The following is a 14,561-nucleotide window of genomic DNA, read 5'->3' as shown; positions in this document are numbered from 1 at the left end:
TGGAGGTAAGGGCCAGTTAGGGCGGCGGGATAGAGACTGGCCTGGGTAAGGCCTGGGATTGGGTATGCAATTTAGGGCCAGGGCTCTAACTGGATATTTGTGACTGGGTTGGAGTAGGTTATAGGGCAAAGATCGATTTGAAGCAAAGGCAAGCTATGGGGCCACAGAGGTTAGGCAAGGGGAGGATTGTAGTTAGAACAATGTTGGAAGGTGCAGGAGAGAAAGCAAAGCTAAAGAGGATGTGCAAAAGGGTTTGTAGGTGTGTTTATCACGTGTGCTGCGGGTGGAAAAGAAAGCTGAAGAACTTTATATTCCTGAACAGTAAACTGAGTTTGATCAGAGAACTGAGAATGAAAAGGGGAGGTCAGACTGAAGGAGGAAAATAAGTGACACTGAAAGTAAGGAAGAAAAATCAGCTAAGAGAAAAAGGAACACCATGAATTACTCCTTTGGGGAGGGCGGTGTTGACAAAGGGAGAGCTTCTGTTAAGAATCAAGTTTCATAATTAGATTTTCTTCCTCTCCTGTTTTAAGAAGATGAGAGGAGAGATGGAATGGGAATGGCAGTAGCATTGCTCTTCAGGCCTAGAGCAAAGAACAAAGAGGATCTTTTGTTGAAGGAGGTTCAGAAGAGGTTAGGTGAATGGAGAAATTATTGTGTCCGATAGAGAATCTGCCCCTAGATTGTGAGCTCTGGTGAGGGGCATTCATTTGTCAATACTATCCAGCCAGAAGACCACCAGGAGCACACCTATAGTCAGAAAGTTGGGTTTATTACTCATTGTAAAGAGGGAGAACACACACCTTGGGGAACTGGGTCATTTCAATGACAGAGTGTTAGAAATGGCTTCTGCTAGGATCTGGGCTTGTATTAGGTGATTTAGGGAGAGGGTTCAAGGAAATGGAGATTTGTTCTGTTTTGGATGCTGTCAGAAAGTGGGGGTAATTATAAGATTGGGTATCATAATACATCTTATGTAGGACAAGGGAGGGAAATTGCAAGGCTAAATCTGTAACTGGTAAAAAAGCAACAGTTTTACTTGTTGGTAGAGGAGGAAGTTGGATATTTTTGTTGTTTGCACAGTGGCCTTGCTTTTATCTGTGTGTAGAGAAGATGATTAAGTGATCTTGTCTGTTGTCCCACTTCATCATGATCACAGAGCGACTTTGATGTTGGAGTTCCGTCAGATTGTTATGTTTCACGAGGGAACACGACGGCTAGTTCCTAACAGCACTGAAGCCTTCAGGGTAAGTGTCAGTTCAGTTCCCAATGCCAGGTGCTGCTTTTCTTTTTCTTGCATTGAACGAATATAAATTGAGGACATAGGTGCTGAGGCTACTGGGGAACACAAGGCAGAACAAGTGTGAGTCTTAAGCCTTACAGAGGGAGAAACAGACAATAGACAAGTAAATGTAAACAATGACTTCAGTGGGTGGTGAGTGTTATGAGAGAAGCAGGGAGGGGTGGAGACAGCAGACAGTTTAAACAGGATGGTCACGAAAGGCTTATTTGATGAGGTGACGTTTGAACCCAGAATGAATGAAGAAGAGGCAACCTTGCAAAAATTGATTCTGGAAAGGAAAACAGCAGTTGAAAAGGCCCTGATATGGTAACAAACTTGGCATGTTCAAGGAGTAAGAGAGAGACCAGTGTGTTTAAAACATAGTGATTTGGGGCGAAAAGTGCTTCCAGGTTAGGGCAGAGAGAAAGGCAGGGGCCAGTCATGCAGAGCCTTGAAGACCACAGAAAGGAGTTTAGATTTTATTCTGAAGCAGCCATTGGAAAATCTTAAGCAGAGGAATAATGTAATCTTAATTCCATTTTTTAAAGATCCTCTAGCTGCCTTGGAGAAGGGACTCGTGGGCAGGCAAGTGTAGAAGCAGGAAGCTCTGTGGGAGGTTGTTCGAGTGAGAGATGATGTTGGCGAGGACTAGGGGGATGGCAGAGGAGAGAAAGAGGGCTAAGGAGCTCCACATTCGTTATGCTGACATTCACTAATTACCTCTATTTCAGCACTGTCCCTCCACCATCAGCTAGGCCCGATTTCTCCTAATTCACACTCTCTGCTTACCCTCTTCAGAGTATAAACTGCTAATCTCTTGCTGAGGTGAAGGAGGACCAATTGGTGGGCCTCTGCAGACCAGGGGTAGGGGTCTAGAGATGTAGTTGTTTCTTAGAAAGTCGTTTAAATGGTCCTCCTGTTTTTAGTCGTGAGCCTTTGGAGAGTTCTGTTGGGGGAAATCTGGTTCCTTTTTTGGCTTTCTTCATGACTGTCTAGGATTCAGCATGTTTGAATCTGCTGTCAGTTACTCCCTGCCCATCTGCTTTCTTACTTCTATCATTTTGTTACAACTGTCCTTCCCTTTGTTGTTTTTGTTCTTGTGGGTTTATGACTTACTTGGATCTCCCTACTGCTGTTTTTGTGGGGCTTAAGTAGAGAGAAAAGGTAAGTGCGTTTGGTTTCCCATCTCTTGTTGTTGTCAACAAAAATCTCTAGAATACAAGAATTTAGTTAGGAAAGTTTTATTGCTCATACAGTTTGCAAACTGGAGAGACACGCCATGTGCAGCAAATCAAAAGTATGCTCTGGGAGAACAAAGAAAAGGGGGCTGCCTTTATAGAAAATGTTTCCGCCCAGGTTCCCCGTTCCCACTCAGTCCTGTTTATGCAATGAGAGATACAAGCCAGGTCCACTAGCACAAATGAGGGATGCAAGCCTGCTTAATCCTGTTTGGTTGACGCAGGTCACAGTTTTATTGGTTAGGTCTGAGTGGCTGTTAGGGGCTTTGTAAAATCAGGAACGCTGGCAGACTCCAAGCTTAAGAGCGCGTTCTGTGGTTTTTCCGAGAACGGACTACATGACTGCGTTCGGTCCCATTATGGCTGCTTCACTCCATTTTGTTTTAAGGTCCCCGTTAGCCACAGAGAGTCCATCTTGTTCTCAGGGGTCTTTTGTTTTTGTTTTTGTTTTTTTTGCTGAGGAAGATTTGCCCTGAGCTAACATCTGTTGCCCATCTTCCTCTTTTTTTGCTTGAGGAAGATTAGCCCTGAGCTAACATCTGTGCCCATCTTCCTCTAATTTATATGTGGGACACCACCACAGCATGACCAGTGAGGGGAGTAGGTCTGCACCTGGGATCCGAACCTGAGAACCTGGGCCTCCGAAGCGGAGCATGTGGAACTTTAACCACTTGGCCATGGGCCCAGGCCCTCTCAGGGGTCTGTTTGATTTTGAAACAGCACATAAAGCATTGACCAGCTTGAATTAGTTTTGCTTCCTTAAAACAGGTTTTTGATTAATCAAACCTTGCTCAGTAACAGAGACAGCGCTGCACATGTGCCAGGTGGAAACCCATAGCCTCAGGATGACCCCAGAACCAAGAATTTTCAGAAATGTTGCCACCTGAGCCCTTTATGAAGCAAGAAGTCCTTCAGTAAGGAAAACCTGACTTCCAGCAGCCCAAGTAGCTTGATTATGGACTGATTTGAGACTAGCCAGTCAGCTTCCAGGGGCCTAGATACAGCATAGGAGCCCCTAACTCCTTAAATTTCACCCTGAACCCTGGATTGGAGAGACAGATATGAGAGCTTTGCCTCCTGTCTCTTTGCTGGTTGACCTCACAATAAAGCTCTTCTCTTTCTTTTCTCCAAAGCTGGTGCCATAGTATTGGCTCCTATATGTGTTGGGTAGTGAACCCCCTTGCTTGGTAAGAATTTTATTTTGTTCCATATTGTTATTGGTTTACATGCTTGTTCGTTAAATGACTGACTGTCCAAATGCTGGGCATTTGAATCCTGTGTTCATATGTCAAGGATTGTGTCATTCTTTATACTCATGTTGGTGTTTAAAAGAGAAATGTAAGTGACTCCCTGGAATTAATAGCTAATAGGTGTATTTTCCTTATACCTTCTGCTTTTGTTTTCTAAATAAAAAGACAGTATCTTCCTTATATAGATAAAGCCTTTTCCATTGCCTTATATAGAGGACTGAAAATCTTCTGAAATATAGCAGAGAGAAGGCAGTATAGCATAGTGGGTAAGCCAAACTGTCTGGTTCTAATCCCAGCTCTGCCGTTTTCTAGATGTGTAACCTTGGGCAAGTTGCTTCATTTCTATGTGCTTCAATTTCCTCATCTGTAAAATCTGGATAATAGAACCTTACTTATAGCACTATTTTGAGGATTGAATGATTTATTAGACCTAAAAAAACTGAGAACAGTGCTTGGTTCTTAGTAAGTACCATAACATTTTTCCCTGAGATGAAGGGAAAGAGAATCTTTACGACTGGGCTGCTAGTTATTTCTCAATATTTAGTTTTCTCTTCCTCTGTAGTAATAGGACCCCCAAATTTCAGCAGAGTATGTGAGTGCTTGGTATGAAGACTGCATTTCCAGCCTCTGTTGTAGCTGAGTTCGCCATAAGATTAAATCCTGGCCAGTGGGATATATGTGGAAACTGAATGTGCTTCTTCCAGGAAAAGTCTTAAAGGGGTAGTATGCCCTTCTCACTCTCTTGGCTTTTTGGTTTCCCTGACAGTTGAAGCGCTGACATGATGGCTGCAGCCCTCCTGGACCAGCAGGTGGAATTTGCAAGTTGACGATGGTGGAGCGATAGGATGGGAGAGAGGGAACCTGAGCCCTGACGTCATGGAGCCGCCACTCCAACCCTGGACCTACTGTACTTACGTGAGAGAGAAATCAGCTTCAGTTTTGTTTAACTCTTTTTTTGTGTGTGTGTGAGGAGATCAGCCCTGTGCTAACATCTGCCAATCCTCCTCTTTTTGCTGAGGAAGACTGGCTCTGGGCTAACATCCGTGCCCCTCTTCCTCTACTTTATATGGGATGCCACCACAGCATGGCTTGCCAAGCGGTGCGTTGGTGGCGCCCGGGATCCGAACCTGCGAACCCCGGGCCGCTGCAGCGGAGCACGCGCACTTAACCACTTGCGCCACTAGGCCGGCCCCTTTAACTCTTTTACGTGGACTTTCTGATATACAATCATAGTATGGCTGTGATGGTTTACTCACTCTTCAGGTTGCTCACCAAAGGCATCCCACTCTACTTTTACATGGTCCTTCCAGTGACAACAGAGGAGTGTCAGGGAGGAGAAGCGATGCCTCATTATCTGGAAATGCTTCTCAAAAGGCATCTGTCCCTTCTAGGTGCTAAGAGTGAGGCCAGCAGAACTACCTTCTTCCTTTATCTCATAGCCCTAGAACAGTACTAAGAAGGACCAGCCCTAGGGGGAAAAAAACCCAATTAAGGTGGATTTGTAAGTTCCTAAAGCCTTTTTCACCTTACATTCCTGCTGTAAGAGGAGAAGAGTACTCGAAATAATACAATAATATGAATAACTATCAAATTCCTGTGACATTCAATAAGATGTTAAATGATCAAATGATAAACTTTTTTATTTTTTTTTGTGAGGAAGATCAGCCCTGAGCTAACATCCAGGCCAATCTTCTTCCTTTTTTTTTTCCCTTTTTCTCCCCAAAGCCCCAGTAGATAGTTGTATGTCATAATTGCACATCCTTCTAGTTGCTGCACGTGGGACGCCGCATCAGCATGGCGGGACAAGCGGTGCGTCGGTGCGCGCCTGGAATCTGAACCCAGGCTGCCAGTAGCGGAGCGCGCGCACTTAACCGCTAAGCCACGGGGCCAGCCCCAGCAAGTGATAAACTTTTAAGGAGAAACATCAGGAATGGAGTTGGGATGATAAACAGTGTATATAAGATGTTTGTTCATATGTCTAAAAATACTTATTGTATTGAGTGTTTACTATGTGCCTGGCACCCTTCTGGACTCTGCTGATTCATGATGAAGGAAGTAGACAAAGTTCCTGCCCACACGGAGCTTACATTCTAGCAGAGGGGGCTGGAGATAGGCAGTAAATATGAACAAACCAACTCAGAAGATGTAAGGTGGTGATAAAATACCGTGAAGAAAAATTAAAATGTTGGCCACTAGATGGAGCGCGTTGTCTTCTTCATTTCTTGCACTTCCCTATTCACTCAAAAAGATGGAGATGCTGAGTGCATGATACACTGTTCAAGTTATGTTTGGGGGCCAGGTGATAGGCCTCTTGCTCCCTCAATTTCTCTCTCTTCCTGTCCTGCCCTCCCAATTTGCATTTCTTTTTTTCTACTAATTGGCTGATAAGGGGAAACATGGTTAAAACATACGAAGGAGCCATCTGAGGTATCTTGGTGTAGGGGAATTATATCAACTCCTTCCTAAGTCGTAGAAACCCTCTCCCCTCAATTTCCTGGGTATTTAATTTTCTGTGTTTATTTGTTTAATATCTGTATTCACCACTGGACTGTTAGCTCCTTAAGAGAGGGGCTACACCTATGTTTCCCAGTCCTTGGCAGAGTACCTGGTGGGTATTCAACAAGTGACTTTTGAGTGAATAAATCCCTTTAGCGCAAGCAATTGCTGTTTTCCATGTGGTCTCATCTCACTCCCTAGGGGGACTGTTTTGGTAATGGGCTGGAAAAAAATCTCCATAATAAAAACTGGGTGAGTGCCTGTCTGGTGTTCTATGACTTCCTCTTTGTCAAGGAACTCCCAATGGGTGGGAAGGGTGGGATATGTGTTTGTATATGGTAGGCATATGATTTGCCATTCTGAGCTCTGGGCCATATTTTTTCCTTTTTCTATTTGGAAAAAAGCCTAACACAACAATGGACATATTTTCAGTGCTCAGTGGAACTTAACCAGTGTTGAGCACATGCTTTTGTTAGGGCTAACTCTAGAAAAAGGGTCTTGAACTTTCTGCTCTACAGTGACTAGAAGGAACATTGTAAAAACTACTAGGGAGATGGAATCTAAGGAGATTCATGGATCATGATCTATCCTGTAATCTCTTAGTCTTAGAATGGTTTTCAACATAGAGACCCTGTACATCTTTTGTTAGATTTATACCTAAGTATTTCATTTTTTTGGTAGCTGTTGTAAATGGCATTGTTTTTTAAATTCTGGTTTCCCGTTGTTCATTGCTTGTATATAAAAATACAACAGAAGATTGATTTTGTGTGTTGATCTTGTGTCTTATGACCCCGTTAAACTCATTTATTAGTTCTAAGAGGGTTTTTTTGTAGATTCTCTGGGATTTTCTATATAGATAATCATTTTGTCAGAGAATAAAGACAGTTTTATCCTTTCTGATCTATCTGCCTTTTATTTCCTTTTCTTGCCATGTAGTGCTAAGACTTTCAGTATAATGTTGAACAGAAATGGTGAGAGTAGACATCCTTGCTTTATTCCAGAGTTAGGGGCAAAACATTCAGTTTTTCATCATTAACTATGATGTTAGCTGTAGGTTTTTGTAGATGCATTTTCTCAGCTTGAAGAAGTTCACTTTTACTCCTAGTTTGCTGAGAGTTTTATCATAAATAGATATCATATTTTGTCAAGGTTTTTCTGCATTTGTTTACATAATTAAGTGGTTTTTCTTCACCAGGCTTTTAGTATGGTGAATTACATTCATTGATTTTGAACTAGCCTTGCATTCACAGGATAAACCCCGCTTGATTGAGGTGCATTATTTTTATACATTGCTGGATTCAACTTGCTAATATTTCACTGAAGATTTTTGCATATATGTTCATGAGAGATAATGAGATGTAGTTTTCTTTTTTTATACTGTTCTTTTTTTGCTTGTTTGATTGTGGTATCAGGACAATGCTGCCCCTGTAAAATGATTTGGGAAATGTTCCCTCTTCTATTTTCTGGAGGAAATTGTGTACAATTGGTATTGTTTCTTCTTTAAATGCTTGTTAAATCCACCAGTCAGGAGGAACCACCTGGATCTCAAGAATTGTGTTCCAGAACTTTTTTAAATGGCTTTAATGAGGTATAATTGACATGCAAAGAATTGTATTCATTTAATGTGTACCATTTGATGAGTTTGGACTTGTGCATAAACTCATGATATCATCACCACAACCAAGGTAATGGACATATCTGTTTTCCTAACCCTGTCCCCCTTTTTGGTGGTAAGAACGCTAAACATGATTTCTACTCTCTTGTTTTGTTTTTTTTTTTTTTTTTTGGTGAGGAAGATTGGCCCTGAGCTAACATCCATTGCCAATCTTCCACTTTTTGCTTGAGGAAGATTTCCCCTGAGCTAACATCTGTGCCAATCTTCCTCTACTTTGTATGCAGGACATTGCCACAACATGGCTTGATGAACTGTATGTAGGTCTGCGCCCAGAATCAGAACCCGCGAACTCTGGATGCTGAAGCAGAGTGTGCGAACTTAACCACTATGCCACTGGGCTGGCCCCTCTTAACAAATTTTGAAGTGCACAATACCATATTTTTAACTATCAAGGATGTGCTGCGTAATGACATTTCAGTCAATGACAGACGGCATATACAACGGGGGTCCCATAATTTGTAACAGAGCTGAAAAATTCCTATCGCCTAGTGACATTGTAGCCTTTGTAATGTCATGGAACAATGCATTCCTCACGAGTTTGTGGTGATGCTGGTGTAAACAAACCTACTGCGCTGCCAATCGTATAAAAGTATAGCACATACAATCATGTACAGTATATAATGCTTGATAACGATAATAAATGACTATGTTACTGGTTTATATATTTATTATACTGTTTATTTTATTTTAGAGTGTACTGTTTCTACTTATAGGAAAAAAAGGTTTACTGTAAAACAGTATATTGTGTTATGGCAGCAGCAGCAGCCTCATACCTCTTGTGTTTACCATGTCTCCCAATTTTATCATTTTTTCTTTTGCTTGATTTAATCTCATGTTGTTTTGCTCATCATGGCCTCTAGGCATACAAAATCCACTACTAAGAGGCCATGTTGAGTGACTGACCTGGAAACGAAATTAAAAGTGATTAAGGACTATGAAGTGGAAAATCAGCAATGGTTATTGCTCGCCTGTCAGGCATGTCCCATTCCACCATAGCTATGATCTTGAACAAGAACAAAGTGATGGAAGCTGTTAAAGGATCTGCTTCACTGAAGGTAACGAGACTAACAAAAATTCAGGAAGGGCCTATATCAGACATGGGGAAACTTCTAATGACCTGGATTGAAGATCAGACACAGAAGCGTATCCCTGTCAGCAGCATGATGATCACAGCAGTGCAAAAACTTTGTTTGCAATGTTGAAAGAAAAGACTGGACCTGACTGTGATGTTGAATTTACTGCTAGCTCTGGGTGGTTTAAGCAATTCCAGAATCGTTATTCATTACATAATGTGAAAGTGGGTGGTGAGTCTGTGAGTGCTGATGTGAAGGCAGCTGAAGAAGTTTTTGAAACTCTAGATAAGCTGATTGTGGAGGAAGATTACTTGCCAGAGCAAATATTCAATATGGAGGAAATCTCCTTATTCTAGAAATGGACTCTTGAGAGGACTTTCATCTGTAAAGAGGCCAAGTCAATACTCAGTGTCAAGGCTTTTAAGGACCTAATAACAGTTTTGCTTGGGGGCAATGTTGCAGGTTACAAATTTAACCCTTTGTGATCTGGCACAGTGAGAACCCCTGGACTTTCAAACATATTAGTAAGGACACACTGCCAGTGTACTACAGGAGCAAGAAGAAGTCATGGGTTACCCAGCTCCTCTTCGAAGATGCCCTCCTGAATTGCTATGCCAGTGAAATGGAGAAGTACTGCTTGGAGAATAACATACCTTTCAAGATTTTGCTTATTGTTGGTAATGCTCCCAGGCATCCTCCTTTTGTTGGCGATCTTCATCCCAACATCAAAGCAGGGTTTTTCCATCCAAACATCAGCTCTTGGATGTAAAAAGTAGATCAAGGAGTTATAGCAGCTCTTAAGGCCTGCTGTCTAAGGGGGACCTTTGTCCAGGCTATTGCTGCAACTGAGGAAGACACTGATGCAATTCTGGCAGGATTACAACATCTATAACTGCATCAAGAATTTTGCTTGGGCTTGGGGTGATGTCACCAAGGAGTGTATGAATGGCATCTGGAAGAAGACACTCGAGATTTGTCCTTGACCTCAAAGGATTTTCCCAGGATAAGGAGGAGGTTGCAAAAATCGACAAGGCTATGGTTGTGATGGCAAGCAACTTTGACCTGGGAATGGATGAGGATGACAGTGAGAAGGTCCTGGAGGTGGTTCCTGAGGAATTGACTAATGAGGAGTTGTTGGAACTGGAACAGAAATGCATAGCTGAAGAAGAGTCAAAGGAAAAGGAAATTGTGGGATAAGAAAAAGAAGAAGCAGCTCCAAGAAAATTCACAGTGAAGGGTTTAGCAGAAGCTTTTGCAGGCCTCGACAAGATCCTTTAAAAGTTTGAAAACATGGACCCCAACACTGAATGGTTTTCATTGATAGAGATGAGTGTTCATAGTTCATTATCTGCTTACAAAAAAATCTGTGGTAAAAGAAGAAGTAAAACACCATGGACATATTTCTGAAAAGAATGACACTTCCTCAAGAAAGGCCTCAGGCAGGTTCTTCAGGAGGTATTCCAGGACAAGGTATTGTTAGCATAGGAGATGACAGCTCCCTGCGCATTATTACCCCAAAGACCTTCCAGTGGGACAAGATGTGGAGGTGGAAGACAGTGATATTGATGTTCCTGACACTGTGTAGGCCTAGGCTGATGTGTGTGTTTGTGTCTTAGTTTTTAATGAAAAAGTTTAAAAAGTAAAAGAAAAATTTTTGAAAAATAGTAAAAAGCTTATGGAATAAGGATATAAAGAAAGAAAATGTTTTGGTATAGTTGTACAATGTGTTTGTATTTTAAGGTAAGTGTTATAGGAAGAGTCAAAAAATTAAAAAAATTTATAAAGTAAAAAAGTTACAGTAAGCTAAGGTTAATTTATAGATTTAGTGTATCCTAGGTGTACAGTGTTTATAAAGTCTACAGTAGTTACAGTAATGTCCTAGGCCTTCACATTCCCTGACCACTGACTCACTGACTCACTCAAAGCAACTTCTAGTTCTGTAAGCTCCATTCATGGTAAGTTCACTATACACATGTACCATTTTTTAAATCTTTTAAACCGTATTTTTACTGTACAGTCTACATTTAGATACGTTTAGATCCACAAATACTTACTATTGTGATACAAATGTCCATAGTATTCAGTACTGTAACATGCTGTACAGGTTTGTAGCCTAGGAGCAATAGGCTATACCATATAGCCTAGGTGTGTAGTAGGCTATACCATCTAGGTGTGTGTAAATACAGTCTATGATGTTCACACAATGACGAAATTGCCTAATGATGCATTTCTCAGAACGTATCCCTGTCGTTGTGACGCATGACTGTATAGGCATTATGTTGTACAGCAGATATCAAGAACTGTTTCATCTAGCATAACTGAAACTTTATACCCATTGGACAGTACCTCCATCCCCATCCCATCCCTAGACCCCTGGCAACCACTATTGTATTCTCTGCTCCTGTGGGTTTGATGATTTTAGATACCTCATATGAGTGGAAATGCACAATATTTGTCCTTTTGTAACTGGCTTATTTCACTTAGCATAATGTCCTCCAAGTTCGTCCATGTTGTTGCAAATGGCAGGATTTCCTTCTTTTTAAGGCTGAATAATATTCCATAGAATACATATATAGCACATTTTCTTTATCCATTAATCTATCGATGGACACTTAGGTTGTTTCCATATCTTGGCTATTGTGAGTAATGCGTCAATGAGCACGAGAGTGCAGATATCTCTTCAAGATACTGATTTCAATTCTTATGCATATATAACCAGAAGTAGGATTGTTGGATCCTATTTTGGATTGTTAGGATTGTTGGTAGTCCTCTGTTTAATTTTTTGAGGAACCTCCGTATTATTTTTCACAGTTGTTGCACCATTTTACATTCCCATTAGCAGTGTATAAGGGTTCCAATTTCTTCACATCCTTGCCAGTATTTGTAATCTGTTTTTTTGATAATACCTCTCTAATAGGTATGAAGTGATATCTCACTGTAGTTTTGATTTGCATTTCCTGATTATTAGTGATGTTGAGTAGATTTTCATATGTTGGCCATTTGAATGTCTTCTTTAGAGAAATGTCTGTTCACGTCCTTTGCCCATTGTTAATCAAGTTATTTGTGTTGAGTTGCAGGAATTGCTTATATATTTTGGAAATCAACCCCTTATCAGATACATGTTTTACAAATATTTTCTCTCATTCCATAGGTTACTTTTTCATTCTGTTGATTGTTTCCTTTGCTGTGCAGAAGCTTTTTGGTTTGATGTAGTCTCACTCGTCTATTTTGCTTTTGTTGCCTGTATTTTTGGTGTCATATCCAAGAAATCATTGTCAAGACCAATGTCAAGAAGGCTTTTGCCCTATTTTCTTCTAGGAGTTTACAGTTTTAGGTCTTATATTGAAGGCTTTAGTCCATTTTGAGTTGATTTTTCTGTATGGTGTAAAGTTGGTGTTCAATTTCATTTTCTTTTGCATATGTCTATTCAATTTTCCTAACACCATTTATTGAAGAGACTGTTCTTTCTCCATTGTGTATTCTTGGCACCATTGTCAAATATTAGTTGATATATGCCAGGAATGCAAGGATAGTTCAACATATGCAAATCAATAAATGTGATACACCACATTAACAGAATGAAGGGTGAAAATCATATGATCATCTCAATATAGGCACATAAAGCATTTGACAAAATTCAACATTCTTTCCTGATAAAAACACTCAATAAATTAAGGATAGAAGGAATGTACTTCAACAAAATACATGCCATATATGACAAGACCACAACTAACATCATACTCAATGATGAAAAGCTGACAGCTTTTCCTCTAAGATTAGGAACAAGACAAGTATACCCATTCTTACCACTTCTATTCAACATAGTACTGGAGTCCTAGCCAGAGCAATTAGACAAGAAAGAGAAATACAAGAAATCCAAATCAGAAAGAAAGAATAAAATTCTCTCTGCATAAGCCATGATCCTAAATGTAGAAAACCTTAAACTCAGTAAAAACTGTTAGAACTAATAAATGAAGTCAACAAAGTTACAGGATACAAAATCAACATACAAAAATTGCATTTCTATACACTGACAATTAACAATCTGAAAATCAAATTAAGAAAACAATCCCACTTACAACGCAGGCATACCTCATTTTATTGCACTTCACTTTATTGTGCTTCACAGATATTGTGTTTTACAAGACCCTCCACCAGCAAAAGTATTACAACTTGCTGAAGGCTCAGATGATGGTTAGAATTTTTTAGCAATAAAGTATTTTTTATTTTTTTATTTTTTTAATTTTTTTTATTTTATTTTTTTTTTAAAGATTTTATTTATTTACTTTTCCCCCCAAAGCCCCAGTAGATAGTTGTGTGTCACAGCTGCACATCCTTCTAGTTGCTGCATGTGGGACGCGGCCTCAGCATGGCCGGAGAAGCAGCGCGTCAGTGCGAGCCCGGGATCCGAACCCGGGTCGCCAGCAGTGGAGCGCGCTCACCCAACCACCAAGCCACGGGGCCGGCCCAAAGTATTTTTAATTAAGGTGTGTATAGTGTTTTTTTAGACATAATGTTATTGCACACTTAATAGACTGCAGTGTAGTGTAAACATAACTTTTATATGCACTGGGAAACCAAAAAATTCATGTGACTCACTTTACTGTGATATTTGCATTATTGCAGTGATCTATATGTATGTGTGTGTGTGTAATATATAAATAAATATATATTTACGTCTGAAACCAAACCTGAAATATCTCTGATGGATGCCTATATTATCGAAAAGAAATAAAATCCTTAGGAATAAACTTAACCACAGAAGTGAAAGACGTGTACCCTGAAAAAATACAAGACATTGGTGTAGCAAATTGAAGATTCAAATAAATGGAAAGACATTTCCTGTCTGCCAACGGCATTGTTTATAGAAATAGGAAAAACTATGCTAAAATCCATATGAAACTATAAAAGATCCAGAATAGCCAAAGCAATCTTGCAAAAGAAAAGTAAATCTGGAGCTGGAGCATTATGCTTCCTGATTTCAAAATATATTACAAAGCTACAGTAATTAAAACAGTGTGGCATTGGCATAAAGACAGACATATAGACCAATGGAACAGAACAGAGAGGCCAGAAATAAACCCATGCATGTACCATTAATTGTACTGCTGTGGTCAGAAAAAGATACTTCCTATGATTTCAATCTTCTTAAATTTGTTAAGAATTGTTATGTAGCCTAACATATGACCTGTTCTGGAGAATGTTCTGTGTGCACTTGAGAAGAGTGTGTTTCTGCTGCCATTGGATGGAATGTTCTGTATATATCTGTTAGGTCCATTTGGTCTATAGTGTTCTTCAAGTCTGTTGTTTTCTTATTGATTTTCTGTCTGGATGATCTTTCCATTGTTAACCTTGCAGGACATTTGGTCCTATCCAAAATATTCATCAGATATTTGCTTCATGCCAAAAGGTCCTTGACCAAATGTCTGATGGATGTTTTGGACGAGACAATTGTCTGCTAATCATTGTTAAAAGTGGGGTATTGAAGTTCCCTACTATATTGTATTGCTGTCTATTTCTCCTCTCAGATCTGTTAATATTTGCTTT

The 14,561-nt window shown here is 40.2% G+C and overlaps 1 long non-coding RNA gene across 2 annotated transcripts; it reads left to right on the top strand.

The window, feature by feature from the left end:
- The first annotated feature begins 25 nt into the window (after nucleotides 1–25).
- Nucleotides 26–6,568, top strand: LOC147918062 (uncharacterized). Of its 2 annotated transcripts, XR_015556118.1 has the most exons (3): nucleotides 57–1,247; nucleotides 4,537–4,685; nucleotides 5,496–6,568. It is a non-coding gene; the product is annotated as an uncharacterized LOC147918062 (long non-coding RNA). The 2 variants fall into 2 exon arrangements; XR_015556117.1 differs by lacking the exon at nucleotides 5,496–6,568 and having other exon boundaries at nucleotides 26–1,247; nucleotides 4,537–4,793.
- The last annotated feature ends 7,993 nt before the right edge of the window (nucleotides 6,569–14,561 follow it).

The sequence above is a fragment of the Ceratotherium simum genome, chromosome 2 (assembly GCF_057802395.1).
Source record: "Ceratotherium simum simum isolate JZ-2026a chromosome 2, ASM5780239v1, whole genome shotgun sequence".
In the NCBI taxonomy this organism is placed as follows: Eukaryota; Metazoa; Chordata; class Mammalia; order Perissodactyla; family Rhinocerotidae; genus Ceratotherium; species Ceratotherium simum.
This window is presented reverse-complemented; position numbering and strand designations above follow the sequence as displayed.